Below are 24,255 nucleotides of genomic sequence, written 5' to 3'. Positions count from 1 at the left end.
AATTATGATGATATGTCTTAATCTGGATTTCTTTGACTTTATTCTATTGGGTTTCATTAGATTTCTTAAATCTGTAGATTTCTTTTGTTTTTGTTTTGTTTTGTCCACCTTTGGGAACTTTTTAGCCATTATTTCTTCAAGTACTTTTTCAGTCCACTCTCTAACCTTTCTTTTAGGATTCTCATTATAAGAATTAGCTCTTTTGTTATTGTCCTACAGGTCTCTGAGACTGCACTTACTTTTCTCAGTCTGCTTTTTCTCTGTTGTTCAGATTGGGTAAATTCTATTTGTTGGTCCTCAAGTCTACTGATTCTATCCTCTGTCAGCTCCTCTCTACTATTGAATGTATCCAGACAGTTTTAAAATTTCACTTACTGCATATTAAGGACTGAATTGTGTCTTCTCCAAATTCATAGGTTGATGCCCCGGTCTTGAATGTGACCGTATTTGGAGATAGAGCCTTTATAGAGGTTATTAAAATTAAATGGGAGGCCTTCCCTGGTGGTGCAGTGGTTAAGAATCCGCCTGACAATGCAGGGGACATGGGTTTGAGCCCTGGTCCGGGAAGATCCCACATGCTGCGGATCCCACATGCTGCGGATCCCACATGCTGCTAAGCCCGTGCACCATGACTACTGAGCCTGTGCTCTAGAGCCCATGCTCAGCAACAAGAGAAGCCACTGCAATGAGAAGCCCATACACCGCAATGAAGAAGAGTAGCCCCCGCCCTCTGCAACTAGAGAAAGCCCACACACAGCAACGAAGACCCAATGCAGCCAAAAATAAATTAATAAAATAAATTAATTAAAAAAAAAATTAAATGGGATCATAAGGGTAGGGCCCTAATCTGATAGAATTGGTGTCCTTATAAAAGGAGAAGAGTGAAGGATACTAGAGTGCTGTCTCTCTCTCTCTTTCTTTTGGAGCTTGCTCAGAGGAAAGGCCATGTGAATACACATGTGAGATAGTGACTCTCTACAAACCAGGAAGAGAGCCTTTACCAGAAACTGAATGTTCCATCACTTGACCTTGACTTCTAGCCTCCAGAACTCTGAGAAAATAAATTTCTGTTGTTTAAGCTACCCATTCGGGGTATTTCATTACGGCAGCCTGAACAGACAAATACATTGCATGTTTTTGTTCTATAATTTCTGTTTGGTTCTTTATTTTAATAAGTTCTGTTTCTTTGCTGAGATTTTCTATTTTTTGTTTTTTTCCCAAGAGAATTGGTCATTGCCAGTTTTTATTATAAAATAAAATTGCTTAAATATCCTAGTCAGATAATTCTAACATGAATTTAGCTGAATGCCATTGCATGTTTTCTTTTCTCATTTAAGTTGTGATTTTTCTTGTCCTTGGTATAAGTTGATTTTCAATTGTATTCTGGATATTTTATATATTATATTAGAGACTCTGGAGTCTATCTAATCTTGCTTTATCAGGTAGTCCCCCTGGTGAGGTGTAGCCTGAGGGCTGGTTAGATGAGTTTATTAGGCTTCCTGCTGGGCTCCACTGATACTACGTCAGCAAAAATGGAGCCCCGGGTCATGCTGCCTCACTGCAAATGACAAGGGTAGGGCTTCAGCTTCCCCTTTGGTGCTGCTGACACCCTCCTGGTGCAGGTGGGAAACTTGTTGCTTCTGAATGAGAGTACAAACTCTGTTCCTTGCTGCATGCCCTGACACCTGGGGCAAGGAGTGAAGGGCTGACTACTGCTTTGTTGCTGCAGGATGAGAGTGGAAGCTCTCTGCTGGGACCTGCTGTCACCAGGGAGGACAGTGAGGGAAGAAAAGTGCCAACTAGCCCCTTTGCTGACCAACTGGTTCCATCTCATTGGTTCTGTGTGGGAGCTGAGACTCAGCCGCCCCTCCCTGCCCCAGGCTATGCTGACACTGTGGGGAGAGAGGAACAGGAGCAGAGTGTCAACTAAGTTGTGGTGGAGTCTTAGCTTCTCACTTGGCCCTACTGACATTGGTGAAGGGGAGAAGCAGAGTATCGTCTAGTCCTGCTTTATATGACCTTGTTCAGTCTCCTTGATGCTGGGTGTTTCTGGTGGTTTCACTCCCCACTGGGTTCTAGGACACCCGGGGAAGGAGCAGGGGAGTGCCGAGCAGCCCTGACTCACACTGACTCCCTGATACTGGTGGGAGTACAGACTGGGCTCATTGCTGGACACCACTGACACTACCCTGGCAGTGAATTGGGGGTACTGCTTGCTTCTGATGGCTCTCCACTAGGTCCACGGACACTATCTTAGCAGGGAAACAGAGTGATGCCTGCTTCTGCCAAGTGAGTGATGGGAAATTAGCTCCTTGCTCAGCCCCAGTGATACCACTGGTTTGGGGAATCTGAGCACCACCATTTGCTTCTGTAGGCTGTGAGTATGGGGGGAGGGTGAGATGAAAGATCCCTGCTTGGCCCACTGAAACCATGGTGGAGGAGTTGGTAGGTGATTTTCTGTTGGTGTTTGCTAGAGCAGGGCAGGTACTACAAGAAGGATTTCTTGTTGCAAGGCCATCCTTTCCCCAGTCCTTTGGCTAAGGGAATAGGCTTTTCTTGGAACTTTTCTGTGCCTGGTCACAGTTGGTTTCTGCAGGACCCAGTCCAGAATATATGGAAGGCAATAAGACACCCAGAGAACTCACTACCATGTTGTTTTTCAAGTCCCTTCCAATGCCTGTTTGTTGTGTTATGCTAAGGGTTTTTAGTTGTAAGAGGGAGGACTTGGGAGGAATGGGTCTATTTTATTTTGGCAGGAACCAGAAGTCTTTTCTCTTTCTGAGAATTTTTAATAGAAATTGATGATAGATTTTTTTCAGATGTTTTTTCTCCATCTATTGAAATGATACTGTGATTTTCTTTATGTTTATTAACATGATGATTATAGTGACTGATTTATTCCTTTATTATTTTGTGTAGATCAAGATTTCTAGCTGATATTATTTTCCTTTCTCTTGTAAGACTTCACATTTTTGTACTTAAGCCTGCTTGTAATGAATTCTTTCAGATCTTGTATGTCAAAAAAATAGCCATTATTTTGGAAGAAGTTTTGAAAAATATTTTTACTGGTTAAAAAATTCTAGCCTGAAAGTTTTTTTTCTTCCAGTACTTTAAAGATGTTGCTCCACTGTCTTCTAGCCTGTACTTTTTGGGTGAGAAATATGCTGTCATCCCTATATTTCTTTGCAGTAATATGTCTTTTTTTCTCTGGTTTCTTTTAGAACTTTCTCTTTATATTGTTTTTCAACAATTTGATAATGATATACTTTGGTGAAGTTTTTCTTCCTGTTTCTTTTCTTTAGGGTTAATAGACGTCCTTGAATCTGTGGGTTTATAATTTTTCTCACACTTAGAACATTTCTGGCAGTTATTTCTTCAAATATTTTTTGAGTCACCTACTGACTCCTTCAGGGGCTCAACTTATACACATACTTGGTTTCTTGAAGTATTTCCACAGTTCACTAATGCTTTTTTCATTTTTGAAATTTCTTATTTGTTTCTGTGTTTCACTTTGAATTGTTTCTATTTCTGTGTTCAAGTTCACTAATCTCTGCAATCTTTTGCAAGATTGTGTAATCTACCATTAATTCCATCCAGTGTATTTTTTATCTTACACATTATAGTCTTCATTTATAGAAGTTAAATTTATTTTGGTCAGTTTTATATCTTCCAGATTGCTACTTAATCTTTCCAATCTTCTACTTCCTTGGGCATATGGAAATTAGTCATAACATTTTTTAAAAATGTCCTGCTGTACTAAACCTAGCATCTGTTTCATTTCTTGGTCAGTTTCAATTCATTGATTTTTCTCTTCATTGTTGGTTATATTTTCTTGCTTCTTTACATGCCTGGTAATGTTTTTTATTGAATGCCAGATATTATGAATTTTATCTTGTTAGATGCTCAATATTTTTGTCTTCCTATAAATATTTGTGATCTTTGTCCTTGGACTCAGTTAAGTTACTTAAAACATAAATTCCGTTACATTTAATTTTAGTTTAAGTATAAGGTTAAGTGTTCACTGTAAGTCATTTAATTGTTATGTTCTCAATGAATTAGTACCTAATTTTGATTAATATGCTCTTGCTAAATTAAAGAATAATTTTCAGGAAGTTACATGATAATCTGCTTTTGGATGACTTGCCTATCTTAAAATGCATTTCTGTTGCCCATAGACTAGACACATGATAATTTGGGAAGTAATACATCTGAGACACACTGTTCCTTCAAATCTCTATAGTTTCATTGTGTTCTGTTATGGAGAGATGCTGAGGAGAATATTATAGTCAATGAATTGTTTTCTTTTTAGGGTACCAGTTTTTACTTTCTCAATGAATCTATGATTCTTTATTGGACAAATCTTGGTGTTTTTCATACTATATTCTTTTTATTGGGACATATTAAGACTTTGCATTGTATTTATATTTTCTTTCATTGCATGAAAGATCCTATTTGTGTCTGAATACACGCCTCACAATTTTTTTTTTAGTATCTACTTTAGGTATCCTAACTATTTTTATGTTAGGTTTCCATTTCTCTCCTATTCATCTCTGTTAGTTTTGCCCCTCTAACTTGCATTTCTTTGTCTTTCTTACCATTGTTTTTTCTTCTCTGTTTTCCTGGAGTAATTCACCTACAGTGTTCTCTTCAATTACCTTTTGCATATTGCATGCTTTCCTTCCCTTGTCCTCTCCTACTTTTCCCCCTTCTTCTTCTCTCCTACTAATCTTGTATCTGCTTCTCTCTTCCTCCTTTTGTTAAAGTTTTATTTAATATTGAATGCTGTGGTTTTAAATATGTTTATCTTTGAATAGGGTCAGTTCTATTCAAATTTAATAACCAAAAACATGGGTAGAATTTTCTTGACTCTCTTCCCTTTTTTAACCTGGACAACATTTGGATTGTCTCCTTAGGCCAAGTTAAAAGAATGTGTTAGATCCTATATTAGGATGTAAGTCATGCTGAGTTAGGAAGGAATCTGTAGTCACGATTCTACTTCACCTAAGGACCAATGAGACAAATGCTTACTAAATGTTTGCCCACTGAATGGATGAACTACTGAATGCTTGTTTGACCTGTTCATAGAAAAGTGCAAAGTTAGGTCAAAGGATTAAAGCCACCTTGATCATTACTAAGTACTCTACAAATCCTGGGCTGAGATACTCAGAGGTAGCCAAGGCAGCAGTTATAGGGCAATGGATTTTGGTAAAACACTGCACTTTCTCTGAGACACTACAAGTTTTTATTGCAAAGACATTGTACCATGTGCCCTTGGGCTCTGTTACATGACCACAGAACAATGACAAATATTACAAATTAGACATCTGTGGTTGTGACCAAATTCCTGGAATGGGTGACTGCAGGGCCCCAGACAATGTCTGCCCTTCTGAGTGCAGACTGGGGAGGGAAGTCCCCAGGCAGCACTGCCACTGATGCAACACATCTGTGCAAGGCCTTGATACAAAGCTCTCCTTTTCCAAACGTTTCCTCCACTTCTGTGTGGGAGTGGATATCATGAGGTGCATTAAATCCGTGCTCTGCTGAGAGGCCCATGACTCCCAGCAGCTTTCAGGGATAGGCAGTGTGTGTGTGATTTGGAGAGGTCACCAGTTCCCCTATCACTCTTGCTCTCTCTGCACTGTGACATATTATAGAGAGTTCACACTCAGGCATGTCAGAGCTAAATGGTGCAGGCTGATTTGGTGTCACTTGCTAATGCCCTGGATTCTTTATTGCTGTAGATATGCACATGTGAGGGACAGCTCAGACTCCCAGTCGCCCAGCTCTGCCCCTTTCCATGCTGGATGGCAGACAGCAAGCCCATTTCTTTCATCGGCTCCTGTCAGAGCAAAGTCTGTGCCTTCATCTTGTTTTCCATAACTGCCTCTCAGATATTTATTGACCCTCAAATTTTAATATCCACTTGCTACTGCTTGATCTGGCCCATGATCCTATGTTTTTGAAGACTAAATACGTCAAGACCCATAAATTATTTGTATGTAATAGATGTAAGATTTAATCACTGGAATTAGGCCTGAATTGGTTAAGCAAGTTTTAATTAGAACTTCAAAAAAACTTCTTCTGGGCTGTGCAGAGTAAAGAAAGTAGGTGTTATCTAGCTCACAATTCCTGCAAGGTGTGAGTGGTGGTCATCCATCCTGCTCCAGGCCATGGCTGATTGATTCAAGGGAGAGGAGCCTGATTCAAGCTAGTCACATTCTCCCTTTTAGGACTATGAAAACCTGAATGGAGAAAAAGGAGCCAGAAGGGGTTGGAGCACAGTTATCTTTGGACAGAACCCCAGACCTAAGGTCCACCTGCCCCTGTATCTGAGGCACCTTGCCTCCCCTCCAGGATCCTCTCATTTCTGCCATATCTCTTCATTCTCACTCTAAGCCTCTGGGCTCAAGAGTCTGAAGATTGCCACAGATACCCCCTGCTTTTGGCCATGCTCGTTAGACATGTCCCCATATCTTATCCATGGCACAACTGAGCCAAGCATTCCCAGAATCCAGATGTCCACACTCACTGTTTCAGGGTACTCAGGCACCACCTTCACCCCTTTGTAGGTCACAAAACCCCAGTTATGGAAATAAAATGAAGATGGAGGTATGTGGAATTTCTGTCTTTCTGAAGTCCAACAAATTTGCTTACAGACCCTTCTGGTCCATTGAAGTAAAATATTATCCAGTGTGTTCAAAAATATACCTAAATGCTTTAGAATTTTTATCTGGAACTGAGATGCATACACTCATTTAATAAATTTAATAATTATTCTAATTTCAAGTTTGGTTTGTGTTATGATAGGAGGTAAATAAAATATGGAAACTGAGTCAGTCATGAGGAGTTTAAAATAGATACTACTTATCTACTTGTTAATTGATGAATTAAGTCTCTGATTTATTTAATGGTCATCCACTCAGTCAGTGAAACTTTACAGAGAACAGCCTCATGACAGGGCATGAGTTGGGGAAAACCAAGATAGGAGCAAGACATAGTGCCTGTTCCCAGGGAGCTCAATGGTGGGGAGTCAGTCCTAAAAACATATATCAATATGTGTTGACAGGTGTGAGAAAAGACTTGTGGGCATGAGCCTGAAGAAGTCATTTGCATTTGATACAGGCATAACTGAAGGCAAGTAGACTAGCTAGAAATTTCTTGCAGCCATGCAGGTGGGATATGGTGATCTAGACTACAGCAATAGATGGAAAGAGAAGTTGACAATCCCCGGAGATATTTAAGAAGTAGGAACTATGGAATTAGAGATTGGAAGGTGTGGGGGTAGACAGTGAGGGAGAGGGAACCTTATGGGTGCAACCCACATTGCTATTTTTGGAGCGCTTGGTAGATGGTGATGGAGATAGAGATAAAGAAAAAAGTTTATGTGAGAAAAAGGAATATGGGAGATAAGCAAAATGGGGACAAAGAGGTAGAAAAAAAACCTAGCAGAGTGTGGTGTGAAGGATAAAGAGAGTGTTTGGATTAGAAAGGAGGACTCATTTCTGTTGAATGCTACTGAAATGTGAAGGATGATGTATACCATGTTTTTAATTGATGACTTCTGTTTTCCCTGAGCAGCAGCAGAGAAAGTGTTCTGATGAGAATGAATTTCAGAGGTTTGAGAACAGAATTTCTGGGCAACTTTCCAGCCTGATGTAGGAAGCAAGATGAGCTAATTTATGTAATGCGTTTTGAATAGTGCCTGGCAAAGATTAAGCTCTCAATAAATGTTGGCAGCTATTATAATGGCACCAAATTGTTCAGCTTTATGGTTTTTCTCTAACAGTGATTAACACCTGGGATATAAGTACAAAAAAAGTTGGACAGACGCATTAATTCTGAGAGGGGTTTTTCAAGAAGAGAGTTGGGAGGGCAAGGGAGTTGTGGAAATTGGCAAGCATGATAGAAATAGTGTTCTGTGGAATTTTAACTGGATTAAAAAAAAAAAGGAGGACAAGAGAAAGCAGCTGGGTAATGGGAACATAGACAGTTCCTGGGCTGCAAAGTCTTCATGATGTTACAGCATTGGTGCAGTGGGAGTAACTGAATGAAAGGGACTGAAGGATGAAAGGTTGAGGAAGAGAGTGGGATTTCTAACTTTTGGACTTATGCATACAGCAGTAATCAGTGATGACAGCATTCAAGGAGGCAATGGAAGCAAGGTGATAGCGTGGAATGGAGGTGAAGGTCACTGGAAATGAGCTGATCAAAGGACTGAGAACTGAAGGTATAGGGCTTGAATGTTAAAGTCACCAGGGTAGTGATAGGACTTGGAGGCAGTGGAATGATCACAAGGCCGGAAGGTGACAAAGGTAGTAGCTGGAAATGGGTGATGTAACTTAGCCTCATTTCCCCAGAAAACAGAGCCTGAAACAGAGACTTGAGTGAAAATGCTTTATTGGATTCCAGGGGGTAGGAGTAAGGTCAGGAGGAGTGAGGCAAGGAGTGAGAAAAAAACACGATTTATCATTGTGTTGTTCACTGCTACAGGCAACTGGATGCTTGATCCCAGGGGACAGTTTAAGGAGTCATGTGAAAGGAATATCAGAATCTTCTCTATGGAGGAGAAAGAGGGAAACATTTATGCATTGCCTCCCATCCCCATTAGTCAAAGAACTCCCCCAATAGGGTGACATGCCCCCAAAATTTCTGGGTTGAGCATCTCTGGCTACTAAGCAGGTTACAGAGAAACACTGACAGGAAATGAGAGGCACACAGGAGTGATACTTCCGGGTTGTACCTGCGTGAAGGATGTTGGCTCCTACAGAATACTGGATGCTCCATAGTGGCTGGAACAGGAGGCAGGTGAGGCTGAGAGCATTTGAAGGGATGCCCAACAGGTGTCCACTGCAGGCCACACTTGTACCAGTCATATCTGCTAAGGCCATCCATTCAGTACCATGTGGCACAGAGTCAGCTTCAAGGTCGTAGCTGCTGCAATCCCTGCAAATATTTAATTAAATGTTATTAGTGAAACAAGTCACTACTGCAACTTGCTATGTGGCAATAACTAGTATTCAGTGACCATTCTTCCACCACCTAGTCTAGATTTCTCTTACCCTCGGCCAGCACTTGGGCTTGTCTAGGTCACTTTCTTGGTGTGGGAACTTTGATCTTCTTACCCAAAGCATCTAAGTCCTTGGTTGTCTTGCCTGTGTCAGCTGGCAGTTGCTGCAATTACCTGTTCACCGTTCTCAGCAGTATGGAAACCCCAAGAGATAAACCAATAAGTCACCTGAGTTCTATATAGACCCCTCCCTGACTCCATTACACAGGAGAAACCCTAGCTCCTCAGAGTAATCAGGATCCAGGACCCCCACCACTAACTCCTCTTTTTTTTTTTTTTTTAACCCACTGGTTCACTGGCATTAGTGGTCCAGAAGTGACCAGATGAGAGTTCCTCCTTCAAGTTGAGCAGAGTATTATGTTCACTTAGAGAGAAGCCTCTCCCCGACCATCACTCTTCCATCCCCTGAACCAGGGCCTCTGATCTGTCAAAGCCTAAGGTGGCAGTGACAGGAAGCACAAAATCCATAAGAGGGTCGAGGGGGTGATGGTGGGAGAGCCCAGTCTTACTTCTATACCTTGCTTGATTTCCCCCATCTTCTAATCAGTTCTTCATCAGCCACATGTGTTGCTTGCAGCGCTGCCTATGAGGGTTTTTTTTCCTTTACTCTTGTCCTCCTCTCGGGACCCATGAGTGGACTGAGAACTGCGGCAGTTTGCTTCAGCTGTGAGCACCAACTTAGGATGCCAGCTCAGGTGTGCGGCCAGGCCTAGTTCTTCCCTCCTCTGGCAGCTGGCCACAGGGAAACTCCATGAGTCCATAGGTGTGAGCTGAAGGCAGATGTAAGTGAAACAGCAGGGCAGACATAGGAGACTGGGCCATCAGTTTACATAATGTTCTCTTCCCCTTGGGTCTGCATAGGCCAGACCTTGAATATGCCAGTTCCTTTGTGGGAAAGATTGCTGCCGTGCCCACCCAAACTCATGATTATATCCAGCCCCAGCTGCATGGTAACTTGCCCTCCCCGGGCTGGGAGCTCATTTTTACCAGGGCCCACTGACATGCCTGGAGCTGCTTTTCAAAGAGTGAGTTGCTTTCTGCCACAGAAGGGGTGGCCCTGCTTCAGCCTCCTAGGGGTCTGTGACCCAGCTCTGCTATTGGGACTTTCCAGAGACCCTGCAGAGTCCTGTTCCACCAGATGCTGCATTGCCTGAGAGTCAGGGCACTGAGTGCATAGCTGGACCTGCGGCAGAGCCTTTTCTTATTCTGAGCTCCACTCAGAATTGGCAGCCTACTGGGTCATCTGATAAGTCGGTCAAATCAGTACTTCCAAGTGTGGTCTGTTTTGTTTCCAAAATCCATAAGGCTTACTAAACACCATGTCATGTCTTAGTGGCGGGGAGGTATAAGGTGCAAAAATGTGCCCTTCGTCTGGGAGGAAATGGCCCAGCACGCCCCAGACCACCGGATGCTACGGCTTCGCCAGGGGGAGCAAAAGCTTGCGGGATTTATCTCCTTTCTTTTGGCCCTACTGTGATTGCATCTAGAGTACATTCGTGCTTTCAAATCAGAGAACTCTGCACTTCATGCCTCTAAAAGGTCAATCAAGCTGTGTTTACAGCATTAGCGTTCTCAAGGGCCAATTCATTTGTTTCCACCTGAAAAAATGGTGCAGTTTTATAATGAGGGCTTTAAACTGTAAAGCATTATTCAAATGTTAAATGTTTGATATTATCCTGTTTAGTTGTCACACTGCTTTTTCTTCTTTCTTTTCTTTTTTTCTTTTCTCTTTTGTAGCTGAGGGTTGCGAGAGGAAAGAGGAATGAATTAGAGCTGCCACAACTAGGGCTTAGGGCAGTGGTGTTCAGAAATATCTTGGGAATTAAGCAAACGAGGGACTGCTCTTGTTTATGCAAATCTGTCCCCAGGATTCGTCCAAGTGCCAGCTGGTGACCTGGGATTGATAACTGAAGGGTGAAATGGAGTATGTCCCAGGTCGATTTTTAAAAATTATACCTCTCTCATATGGGGATACAGCTAAGTTGTAACCAGAATCATCTTGAATAGAAAGTTGGCCAAGTGCTTTATGAACTCTATATACTGCATGCACGGCTGGGCATTCTAAGGGCTGCAAGGGTCCAGGCTCCTGGTGGAGGCCTTTGAGAAGGAGGGCAAGGTCCAGACGCTTTCAGCACTGGCATGCTATACAGCCTGGGAGCTTGGCTTGGAGTCAGTCTGAATTTCCTAAAGTTTCATTTCTCTTTGTGTAGAAGGTGTGCCCCAAAGTAAGCAATTTGACTTGGGAGCAGATGGCCTGGTACATGGATTTCTGGGAATGATGGCTGGAGTCTCATGACAGGTTGATGACAGTGGTACAGGAACAGGCTCTGTGAGCAAACCTTGGGGATTTAGCTGCCACAATGAGTTCTGTCTGGCCTCATTTGCACTGTTGCAGGGCTGCATCCAGCTTGAAGATGAGCAGGGGGCCAGGCTGCTCCCCTGCAATTCGGCTTTCTAGGAGCAAGAGTGTGCTGGAAATATGAGCCTTTTACCTGTGTGCAATTGAAGGAAATAACTAGAAATATAGCTTCATTGTGGACATTGAACAAGCGTGACTTTTGAGGAGCACTTTCAAAGCAACTTTTATTATCAGTGTGCTGATGTTTATTTTCTCCTGGTGAAAATTGAGTAGTTCCAGGGCCAGAGTTATTTATTAAAAAGAAAAATTTGAAATTAGACAAAATCAGATACTTAAGAAGAATATTAGGGTAATGTGGGAATATGAAAGGACACAGATACACTCATACGGGTACATGAAACTGAAAATCCAGTGAGAGAGATCTGGGGGCACAAAAGTCAAATATTCCTTCAACAGCCGGGTTTTGTGTGTTTGCGGTGCTGACATCTAGCCTGACCTGAATCAAAAACCCTCTTTGGAAAGTGGTGTAAGTCTTCATGAGCACTTAGCTCTCTGCAACTTTAATGTAGTATATCTATCTGTTTTTCCCAAAATTAATTTTCAGGCTTTTGGAGAAAATCGCGATACGTTAAAATAGTGAGGAAAAATAAATTTGTAAAAAGTTAGGAACAAATTTTATGGAGTATTATTGATTGCCTTTTTAAAGTTGACAATTCGAAAGCTGATATAACAAATGAAGCTTATTTAAATAAATCCAATAACATTATAAATATCTTAAGAAAAACAGTTTTATTTGTATCACGCTATAGTCTTAGTTTGCAAAGCCCCATGGTGCTAAGGATTTTTGATGCTGTCTCATTGGAAATATTGTTGTGTTGCATTGTAAGAAAAAAATATATAAGCTGTGAAATGAGAACTTCAAATATTTGTGAATGTTCCCAATACTTTTCTGAATTTTTGGGGATTACAATCTAAACAAGAAACCCCGTAGGAATCATTTCACTTATGAGCCTTCAGATAGCTCCCGTCTTCACCCTGTCATGCTGGCATTTCCTTAGAGACGTGTGTGGTGTAAAGGCCAGCCCCAAAGGGTCTCAGTCGGATGGGCTGGCTGAGTCCCAAGATCTCCTCTTATTTGCTTTCGACCATGGGCTGTTATATTATCTTCACAAACCTGTGTCTTCATTTGTAAAATGATGATAAAAACAGCACCTATTTCATAGGCCAATTAAATGACATAAGAAATATGAAGTGCTTATTAGCGTAGAACCTACAGCTTTGAGGGGAGTTGATAAATGACACCTTTTTCTATTTTTATTATTAGTATAAGGGACACTCATCAGAAGTTGAGTGAGTTGTACTAAATTGAAATGGTAAAGTACCTATTTTCTGCAAGCACTGTGGGAGGCTGGTCCCTCACAAGTCCCTCAAAGGAATAGAGAGATGTAGAGGAGCAGGGCGAGGACACTTTAGGAATAGAAAAGGCACCAGCACACACATATAGGGACATGCATCAGCAGTCCATAAACACCCCTCACACACACACACACACACACACACACACACACAAACACACGCTCTAGAGCAGAGCCCTGCTCAACAATATTTCATACGCTTTCCACATTTCCCAGGCTTCCTTGCAGTGAGTCAAATGTCTGGACAACGAACTGTAAGCAGAGGTGACAAGGGTCTCTTCTGGGATGAGCAGGTCAGTGTGCGTCCTCTTTCCCTCCTGCTGGGACTTTGGAGGCCACTGTCCTAGGTCATATAGCTCCAGATGGAGGGGGCTGCCTGACCCACATCAATACTGTCTGAGAAATAAACCTGTGTGTGTTAAGTGACTGAGATATTAGGGTTAGTTGTAGGAGCTAGCATCACTCACCCTGAGACATTGATTTATAACCTAAAAGGGCTGAGCTCTAGAATAGACTCTAGGTAGAGACAAGAACAGTATTCAATTGTTGCTCTTATTAGATAGCTCAGGTATGGCTGACTTTAAATAAACACTGTACCCATTAAGATGCAACCCTGGAAAGGTCTTGGCAGTGAACTGTTACCATATCTATCTAGCCTGCATTTAGAGAAGCTGTTTTCACCCCATAGTGGTTTATGCTGTGTTGGAAATCTCTAGGAGCTGCACTATTTCCTCATCTCTTTCTGGGCCTCCTGATGATTGAGGCTAGTGCCCCTCCCTAATCCAGTCATCCAGAGCATGGGATGTGGCTTCTTGGAAGAAGACAGGGAAGGACCTGAGAAGGACTAAATGGGTCCCGGCCACAGGCAGAGAATATGCCAAGAGAGCTGGGGATGGGTAGGGTATTGCTAGGCGGTCTGTGGGAGACCAGTGGAAAATAGCAATCCGTGGGACCCAGGCTATGGTTGCTACCAATGGGGTCAAAAGGCTCCTAATGGTGATTGAGAACAGGGAAGAGGGAAGAAGAGACTGGTAGTCACAATGTGGGCAAAGTGCTGGTTCAGTGGTAACACTAGCCAATGTGTACCAAATGTCTGTTATATGCTAAGTATCTTAGGAGCACTATCTTTTCTGATCTTCCCCACAAGCTTATGAAATAGGATTGATCACATTTTTATGGTGAAAATAATTGAGGCTCAAAGATGTTAAGTAATTTGCCTGAGATCACAGAATCATTAAATCTTGGGGCCGAGATTCAAAACCAGATTTCTCAGACTTAAAAGCCCTTCCTCTCCTCATTCTAGCTTATTTCCTCCCAAGAAGAAGAAAGACATGGGGGAAAAAAAAGTCATTACCTGTGTGACTTGGCAGGGCAGTGTTTTGGGGCCGGAGCCAGGAGGAAGAGGAAGCTGGGACTAGGTGTGGCAGAGGCAGGCAAGATCAAGCCAGTGTCATTTCCAAGGGGAAATCTGTTCCAGTAGTTGGGCAATAGCAGAAGCTTCCAGTAAATGCAGGTGAAATAGGAAGGTAATGACGTTTTTATTCAATCTGATCTGTCTGGCACTTTGCTGGAAGTTTAGGGAGGAGTCTAACCTCTTGAGAAGAGGTCTGGTCAGGACTGGGCAGGGCTCAGTGCTTCCACCTGGACTTCTGGGCAGAGCTGGTGGGTTTAAGCCTCCAGATACTTGGGCTTCAGTGTGCCTACATCTTTGTGGAGAAAGTCAGTGACTGACATAGATTCAGAGGTAACCAACTGCCCCATGATTCCAAATTGCATGTTACATTTCACCCCATTTGAGGATCCGGTTCTAAATGGAATTTTGGGCCATTAGAAATGAGGACTGAGAATCTGCAAGGTCAGGAGGTTGGTTGTAAGGTCAGTGATGTGGTTGTCAATATGCATGAAGATGAAGATGAGCAGGTTACCCAGACATCAAGCCAGGCAGTTGATAGACAGCAGATCCCAAGAAAGGGGAGCCAGGAGGCAAAGCATCAGATCTCCAGATCCCCACTGTCAGGCTGTGATGTGAATCCCCAGGACATGGCCCTTTACTAGGAAAGGTCATTACCTGTGTGACTTGGCAGGGCAGTGTGTACCACAAACTAATGACTCTGGGGCTCTGTCCAGTGTAGTTCGGCCTGCACAGGGTTAAAAAGTAAATTGAAATGCCCTGGGTGGGGCCAGTGTTCTCCAGTTCTCCACAGTTCCCACCAATCTCATCTGACATCTGGACAGCTTCATTCATGTGTCCACTCCTCTGCAGATCTTCGAGAACCATTGCAGGGAGTCCCGCCAGCCTTGCCTTTTGTTTTATGTAGATGCACTGGTCCACCTTCAGACTTTTCTGATGCAGGACTGACAGTGAAGTGAGAGCTGGCTCCACCTTCCCTGCCTCCCCTCTGCAAGCATCCTCCCCAGGACAGGACACAGAAATGCCCCCAGCAGCCCCCCTCGCCCACATCCTGCTCAGTCTGGAAAAGGAGACCAGGGAGGAAGGAAGGAGAACATTTATTGAGAAATGTTAGCAAGACAAAGGTTGGAAGGGGGCAGCGAAGACCAAGGGAGAAAGAACGGCTTTCTCCTGGAAGACCAAATGCAATGCTGATGCGTCAAGGTGCTTTTGCACATGTATTTCCCAGGTTCTTGGGTTTTTAATCATAAGGTTTTTCTTGACCTGTTGAGTAAGGAAGGCTGACGGAACAGCCCAAAGAGTGATGCTTCATGTACCATATTCTTCAAGGAGCTGGTAGTGGGGGTGCCTTTGACAGGTGTGTTCTGGGATCTCCAGAGGAGGGGGAACTGCAGGTTTAGGGAAACACAAAGAGTTGAGCAAAGTTGAATGAGTCAGAACTGAGAAGGTGATTGTTCTTCATTGTCCAGCCTGCTCCATCCCACAAGCTAGCACGTGTGGCTGTTGGGATTGAGAAGTGTGGCAGGTCCAAAGGGAGATGTGCTGTGAGTGAGTGTAAAATACACACCAGATTTCAGAGACCCACTATAAAAAGAAAAGTGTTCCCTATCTCATTAATAAGTTTTAGGTATGTTACGTGTTGAAATGATAACATTTTTGACATATTAGGTTAAATAAATTGTATTATTAAATCATTTTACCAGTTGTTTAGTTTTTTTTTAATGTGGCTACTAGAAAATTTTAAATTACATATGTGGCTTGTATTACATTTCTGCTGGATAATGCTGGTCTAGGCTTTTCTTAAAGTTCCAGGAGCAAAATACAGGAACACACAAGCTCACAGACACAGATACAACACACAGCCACACACACATAGCCACACACACACTCTGTTGAGGGTTCCAGGCAACTCCAACAGTTGGAAGATAAGTCTGCTGAACTTTTCTCTTGAAACTGTGATCAATTCTCGAAAATAATGCAGACCCCTCCTCGGCCCTTGGCGACCCCCTGCTATTGATCAGTCTTCCTTTTTTCCCCTTGTCGTCAGCCCCTCCACTCCTGCCATCTTTGCCTCCACCATACCCCACCTCAAACCCAGCTTAGGCTGTTTCCCACTCTTTTAAATGCCACCATAGATTCAGGGTATGAGATGTGCTGGAGGGAAAAAAAAGTACTTACCCTTTGGGAATAAGAAGTCATTTTCCCCAGACTTTGGAAATTAACATAATGGGGCTTTTCTGCATTCCAGCTGCAACGTTGGATCTGGCAGGTTGGCTGTTCTCTGACATAATGCAAAACATAACTCAGTGGTCATTTCCATGTGTAAAAAGTTCAGCAGTATTGTTGGAACAATCATCATAAATCAGGAACAACTTTCTTTAGGGAATCTATTGCCACTTGATTTAGTATTTCCTGGCAACTTGCCTATCATGGAATGAAGCCATGATTGCTTCCTACACAAAATGTTATCTGCAAAACATCCCACCAGAAACCTATAGAAAGAACACTGACCAGCTTGCAAGTTTTGATAATCTGTGACTGCTTTTTATATTGAGAATAAATTTGACAATGGGACTCATTGTTAAACTGGACAATATATTCCATGGAACAGCTTCCAAGTTAAAATGGGGTTTATATGGCGTTTTACATACCATTTGTTCCAAAGGAAAGAAAATCGGACTCTTTCAGTTCCAGGAAGAAAATTCAGCAAAACATATATACTGTGAAATAAGAGAAATTATCCTCAGCAACTTTTGTGCTAACATGTTCAGTTATTATGAAAACAGGGAAATGTGAATCAGCTGTAGAGAGTAGGGGAGCATGACAGTCTCACATCCAAAATGTCCCAGAGCTTCTTTTAGACGAGCACTGTGAGGATGTGCAGTTCCTCACATGTAAAGGAGGAATTTACCCAGAAAGTACTAGGAGGAAAGGCTGGGAGACTCCCTCCAATGCCCTGTAGTAGTTTTGCCGGGGGCAGTGCGCTGTGGGGGAGGGGCGGTGGGGGGAGTTAGGGACTCAGTAGATGGAAATCTTGTCAGTTCACAAACCCATGGTGGCTCTAACCCCCAGATGACACCTGTTGTGGACGATAAGCCCAGGTCAAGAACAGGAGTGACCCTTGGCCAGCACTCAGCAAAGAACAAGGACACTCCCAGAAAACACCTGACACCCTCCAAAACTTAGCAAAGACACTGAGCAGAGATGAAGAGCTCTGTGCGGGGCCACCTCTGCTGGTTCACTCCTGAGCTGCCTAGCTCCCCAGGCCACTGAATCAGCAAAGCAAAACTTGAGTATTTAGTAAATCTAAACCTATATTTTCTTCCTTTCCCTTCCCTTGGGTCAGAACAATTCAGACTGGGATCTCAGTTCCTGGTCCTGGACAAATATTGTGCTCCCTTTGTAATGATGAGCACACAGAGAAAAATTGCCAGGCAAATGAAAAGATAGCAGAGTTCAACAGAAGGGACCACTCTGAGGAATCAGAGAAAATATTTTTCTATGAAATATAGTTTCTACAAGAGACGCGGGAAGCACTCCTGATTTGTGTTTCCAAAAAGCTTCAAAAGGACATTTCTTCTATGAAATTTGAGCAGGGAACCATAAAGAGAAAAACAAACAGGTAATGGAAGCCAGCATGGAGATTTAAAAAGAAAATGTTCATTTCAGATTGAAATGGAGGAAGTGAACAGCAAAATGGATCCTGCAGCAAACAGGTTTGATGGAGCAGAAGTCAACTTTTACATCACAAAACTCAGAGAAAAAAGACAAAGAGATAAAAAGAATGGGAGAATATATAAAAAGCATGGACAAGAGACATGTTTAATATGTAAACGCTAGGAATTTCAGAAAAAGAACCAATAAAAATGGAGCCATTATTAAAAAACAATTTGGGAGAAGTTTTCCTGAGCTAGAGAAAGTCTTGAGTTTTCTGAAAATCAGACAAAAATAATGAAAAAAAATTAATGCCTAGACTTAATTTTGATAATATATTTTAATTTCAAGAATAAAAACAGATTCAGTGAGTATCCATGCAGATAAAGCTTGCCCCCCACTTCTCCTTTGCAACATGAAGAAGACAGAATTGTCTACAGAATTATGAGGAAAAAAGGATTGTGACCCAAATGGGATTGTCAGTTAAAATGTGTGTTGACAAGAAGTAAAAGCAAATTCCTCATATTACATAAGGAATAATCAATTGACATTGCTCTATTTTTGATAATGAAAATTAGAGAAAATAGATATCAGTACATTTTAATTTAATGTCATTACTAATAGGATAAAAATAGTAGATATGTCTTCCAAAATCACGGGAAAAGTCAAGTTAAAAAAGATAACTGTAGTCTGTAAAAAGGTATAACTGATTCACTTTGCTGTACAGCAGACACTAACACAACATTGTAAAGCAACTATACTCCAATAAACATTTTTAAAAAAGGTCCATTAAAAAGAACCATAAAACAACAAAACCCATAAAACCATGTTTTATAGTAGACATAAAACTAAACATATAAATCTTGTTAATAAAATGATCAGGATAAACTCTCACTTTGAATCACAGACTTTTATATTGGGTTAAAACTAAATATTTTATCAGTGTACCCAGTCAATCCCAAAATAATAAAAATAAGGGAATGGGCAAAGACATAAGAAGATGAATCCAAACAAAAGCAGGGCAAGAGACTTCCGCAGTTGCCTCTGAGTTGCCTCCGGCGTTCCGGAGCCCAGACGCAGCCTCTGAGTCACTCGGCACCTTTAGTTCGGTCAGCGGCGTGAGGGTCTCGCCGCGTCGCGTGTCGTCCGCGCCGCTCTGCCCGTGTACGCCGGTGCGCTCGCCCGGACGGCCGGCCTGCGGAGCTCCCGCCCGTGTCCCCCGGCTGGTCCGGGGGGTCCGGGCACCGCCTCGACTAAGGCTCCGCCGGACGCGCGGACTGGACCGCAGCCCGCACCCCGAGCGGACGGGGTCATGAGGCGTCTGCCGTACTTCTGCCGCGGCCAGGTGGTGCTGGGCTTCGGTCGCGGCTCCAAGCAGCTGGGCATCCCTACAGCTAACCTTCCTGAACAAGTAGTAGATAATCTTCCAGCTGATGCATCCACTGGCATATATTATGGTTGGGCCAGTGTTGGAAGTGGAGACGTCCATAAGATGGTGGTGAGCATAGATAGGATGGAACCCATACTGCAAGAATACAAAAAAGTCCATGGAAACTCATATCATGCATGCTTTCAAAGAGGACTTCTACGGGGAAGTTCTCAATGTGGCCATCGTTGGCTACCTCAGACCAGAAAAGAACTTTGATTCTTTAGAGTCACTTATTTCAGCAATTCAGGGTGATATTGAGGAAGCTAAGAAACGACGAGATTTACCAGAACATTTGAAACTCAGAGAAGACAATTTCTTCCAGGTTCCTAAAAGTAAAATAATGGCCACTGATGGAAAAGCATCTTATTTATTCATTCACTGTTTTCTAATATTTTACTGCTCATAACTACAGTCTCATCTTGGTTATACTTTAAAAATCAAACATTTTCCTACAGCTGTGAATTAAACAGTACAATGTAGTTACCATATTATGTTCCAACTGTTCAATTAAACCCATCATATTACAGTACTAAAAAGGTTCATTTTAAAAATTTTCTTTTTTATGTAATATGTTGATTAAAATGGACCACTGGAAAGGTCTTAAGTGTATTATAATGGAAATGAAATATATATAAATATGGGTAGCAGGCAAGTCACTAGTTTGAGATGAGAACTATAATTCTCATGGTAAAATTTTAGCATGCATGTACCTGTATAGCATGCTCTGCTAATCAGAAGGCTTACAAAAGTAACTATATTAAGCAGAGGGTTGACAGTTTATTACAAACCTAAGGGGAAAAATCCAGACTTGGTATTTTTTGTATTTTGTGCATTTATATATTATTATAGACATGAAGACTTGTGAAATTTCATTTTAATTAGTCATTTCCTTTAAGGGCTCAAATCATTGTACTGTGTTCCATTTTTGTTACAGCTGCCTCAGTTCTAATTGGTCTAGACTCTCTCCCTATTATTTTTTGTTTTTCTTTTAAAACAGTAAAATGAGTGTTTTTCGAATCTCTACTTCTCATTTTTGTGTCGTATAACACTTCTCTCTTTTTAAGAGTAGCTATTCTTCAACATTTTTCTTAACCTTTGTTTCCTGTATACAATTGTCAGTGTCAGTTTTTCCATTTAGAATATCCAACTCTACATTTACAAAATGTAGAGTTTCATCTGCGTCTGTATCTGCCATCCCATCCCTTCACTGTATGAACAGTGATTAAGCGCGTATCTCTTGCATTTTAGGAAAAACACCCAAAACTTCATCTGTAGGTTTCCTCAAAGTTTAAACGAACACCTGTCAGTTCATTTATATATGCCAGTTTCTTAAACAACACAAAATATTTGTTCCCCAGCCCCTACTCCCACCCCAGGAAACTATTTAAGAGCCAACTAAACTATGAAATACAAAGTTATTTGTTTTTAATGTGATTATATGTTCCTGAGCAAATGCAAACAGTTGTAGTTGTGTGTGCACAATGTAATTTAAGGCTAAGGAGTGCTATCTAGAAGGTAATTTTAAAGATAACTCATTATAAAACCATTTTCCCCTAATCTGCATAAATGAGAGAACTAATTTTAACAAAACTGTTTATATAATATTTAGAAAAACATCTAAAGCTAATGTTGGAGAAGGGGGAAGCAGGAATAAATTCAGATGGATTTTTACTTTGACTTTTTGGTGTATGAATTTATGGCAAACAATGTAGTATGTGTCTTTTTCTTTTCTTCTTTATAGAAATCTTAGAAAATGTAATTTAATGTTAGAAATCCTATACTTGAAAGAAGCCTCAATTATCAGTGGTTCTATGAAACAAAGTTAAAAACAAACATGGAAAACGTAAAAAAGATTTGTGTTTGAGTGGCTTGCGACTGATTGTGTCCTCTTTAAGTGTGAAAATTCTTTGATATTGTCATCTTACATTTTGTTAAATAACTATTGCTTTTGAAAAACCTTTAGTGTGTGGTTTAGGAGTTAGTTAATAGTGTCTACATTTTTTTGAGTTTTATATTAAGTATTTATATATTATAAGAAATTGCAGTAGGGTCATTTTCGCTTAGTCACTGTTTTCAGGCCTTGAAATAAATCTTGACCAAGTGATGTTTCTTCTTAAAAAAGAAGGCAAGAGTGGAACATGAATAGGAGACAAGGTGGAACCCAAGGCTGGCACAGTCAATATGATGAATAGTGTTAATTTATTCCACTAAAAGAAAAAAATCCTCAATGAAGATATAACAGGTTGTACTCTTCTATGCTGAATGTAAAAACATTAAATGTAGTAAACAAAAGTTTCTAGCAATACAACAAGAGGAAGAGAAGTGCTGTTGTAGTAGGTGATGTTGACACACTCTGTTGGGACAAATCTAGTGGACAAAAATGAGTAAGTGTGTAGAGGGTTCAAACAATGTAACTTATTTGTGTCCCTAAAATGGAGAAGGTACAACTTTTCAAAATATACTTAGGACATTTCTACAATTTCATCACAAAGAATATCTTAGTAGATTCTGGCAATTAAAATTCCACCAGTGGACCACCAGTCCACGAGTTTTTGGTTGTGTTGTAGACCACTCAGTGCTTTTGACAGATCCCCATGATGATGGTTATTGTCATCATAAAATATTCACTGAGAGCCTGTGATGAGCACGTCCCCCTGCATCTGCCATAGACAGGAGGTCAGGAGATTCCATAGCCATGCATTAAAAAGGAAAAGTAGAGGGCTTCCCTGGTGACGCAGTGGTTGAGAGTCCGCCTGCCGATGTAGGGGACACGGGTTCGTGCCCCGGTCTGGGAGGATCCCACATGCCGCGGAGCGGCTGGGCCCATGAGCCATGGCCACTGAGCCTGCGCGTCTGGAGCCTGTGTTCCGCAATGGGAGAGGCCACAACAGTGAGAGGCCCACGTACCGCAAAAAAAAAAAAAAAAAAAAAAAAAGAAGAGAAACTAGGCTTTGATCCATTGTGAATGACTCCCAAGCTCTGATTCTTCATCTAGATGGCAACTGTTGACCCCTCGGTCAATGATGGAATTAAAATCTAGTTAGTGTCCATGGAGCAAATAGATTCCATTTCCAACATGAGGACAGCGACCTTTTACTCATTCTCTCCCCTGCCTTGGATTTCAGACTTACAGACTTAAAAGGACTGCTGTCGTGGAACGAGAATAACTCACTCTAGAAGGGCTGTGTTTTGGTAAAAGCGATTTTTATTATGGAGCCTAAGGTGCTCTGGAAATATAAACTGTGTAACTCGGGAAGGCATGTCTCATTTTGAGAAGCATTGCAGGAGCACATGTGATCCTTTATAGAGTGATTATAAAGTGATTTATAAAGTGATTCTTCACTGCACAAACTAACTCAAGGGACCTTAAATACTGAACACTCTTAGTGTGTTGCAAGCTAGATTAGCGTTCCACATGACTTTTCTGGAATGCATTTATTGCAGAAGGTACAGCCAATGTGCCCCTAGGAAGGAAAATCATTGAAGCTCTCCATGGCCATCTGGAGTGTAAAATGAAGAGACCATGTGCGGTCTGGACAGGAGTGATCTGTGCCTAAAACTAAGTCACCTGGTACAAGGTGAGTAGATTGTTTTTAGTAAGTAGATAATTAAGAAAAAGCATGGGCATGTGCTCCAACGTGCTGTGTGGGCTCCATTCTAACCACCGACTCAGCAGTGACTGTGTTTTTAAGGAGATGAACTCCCTGGAATCCTCATCCAGGTGAGTTGAAAGTGATCAAGAAGAAAAGCTCCCCAGGGTCCCTGAGGTTGCCAGAGCCCTGCTTGCTCTGTCCTGGGTCACCCTGCATGTGAGGGAACGGAGTTGAGATCATATACTCTCTGTCTGAGAAGTGCACGCCTATTTACATACATACACAATCTCCTTGAGAGCTCCTTTGAATTCAGACACATCAGTTATTTGCAACTGCATGATTTCATTCCACACGGTGGTGATATTTTTTTCTCCAAATATGGACTCCTGAGGTGGTAATAAATAATGCAGTCTGGGCGTAGGAAATGGAGTATCCTTCCCCCAGGGTTATTCCAGGGAAGCAGGGACGGAAGCCGGCCTTGCTATTTCAGGAAAGCTGGTGGAGGTTGGATTGGAGGGCTGGTAGCTGGGCGGCAGCTGTCCTCAATCTTGTGGCTTTAACAGAGGGGAGCTGCCAGATTTACATTGTTCAAACACTTAACTAAATTAGCTATGAAAAGAAGGATGGGAGGAGCCCCGCTTAGTGGGGGAATTCAGGCCTTCTGGCTTCACACACTTTACGCACACACACTTTACACACCACACACACACACACACACATGCGTGCGCGCGCGCGCACACACACACACACACACACACACTGATTTTCCCCAAGAGTCTTCCAGGGGGTACTGGAGAGAAATTGTGTGCCCCTTATAGCAAGATTAACATGACAAAAACAGTGAAAATGCCTGCTTTAGAAAGCTGTGCCTGGAGCATCTGGTCAGGGTTGCCGGGCTCTGGGCCTACACGCTGGGCTGAGAGTCTAAGTTAGACCCTGGATCAGCAGACTGAGGACTAGTCTAGGGCAGTGGATCCAAAAAATAAGGATGAGAACCCAGAGGCTTCAGTTCTGAGGACAGGAAACACTGGATGAAGGCAAGTGGTGTAGGTCTGGCTCTCTGAGTCCCTTTGAAATTATCTCTGCTCTACTGGATTTTCAGTTTAGCGATTGTTGGTTAGGGGACAGTTGCATCTAAGATTGTTAAATATTGGCTCTTTGTCAAGTTGGTGTTTTCGCTAGTGGATGGCCACAGTGCTCTGTCATTGAGTTTATCCTCTTTAACATTCGATCAGTGAGTTGAGTAACACCATGGAAGACATTTATCTAACATTCTAATAACTTAAAACATGAAAGCATATACAATGGAAAACAGAATCATGATTTG

The 24,255-nt window shown here is 42.0% G+C and overlaps 1 pseudogene; it reads left to right on the top strand.

Annotated features, from left to right (window-relative positions):
• The window catches only part of LOC132506921 (riboflavin kinase-like), a 29,958-nt pseudogene extending 10,217 nt beyond the window's left edge, over positions 1-19,741 (top strand).
• Positions 19,742-24,255: the final 4,514 nt, after the last annotated feature.

Source organism: Lagenorhynchus albirostris, chromosome 16, assembly GCF_949774975.1.
Source record: "Lagenorhynchus albirostris chromosome 16, mLagAlb1.1, whole genome shotgun sequence".
Classification (NCBI taxonomy): Eukaryota; Metazoa; Chordata; class Mammalia; order Artiodactyla; family Delphinidae; genus Lagenorhynchus; species Lagenorhynchus albirostris.
This window is presented reverse-complemented; position numbering and strand designations above follow the sequence as displayed.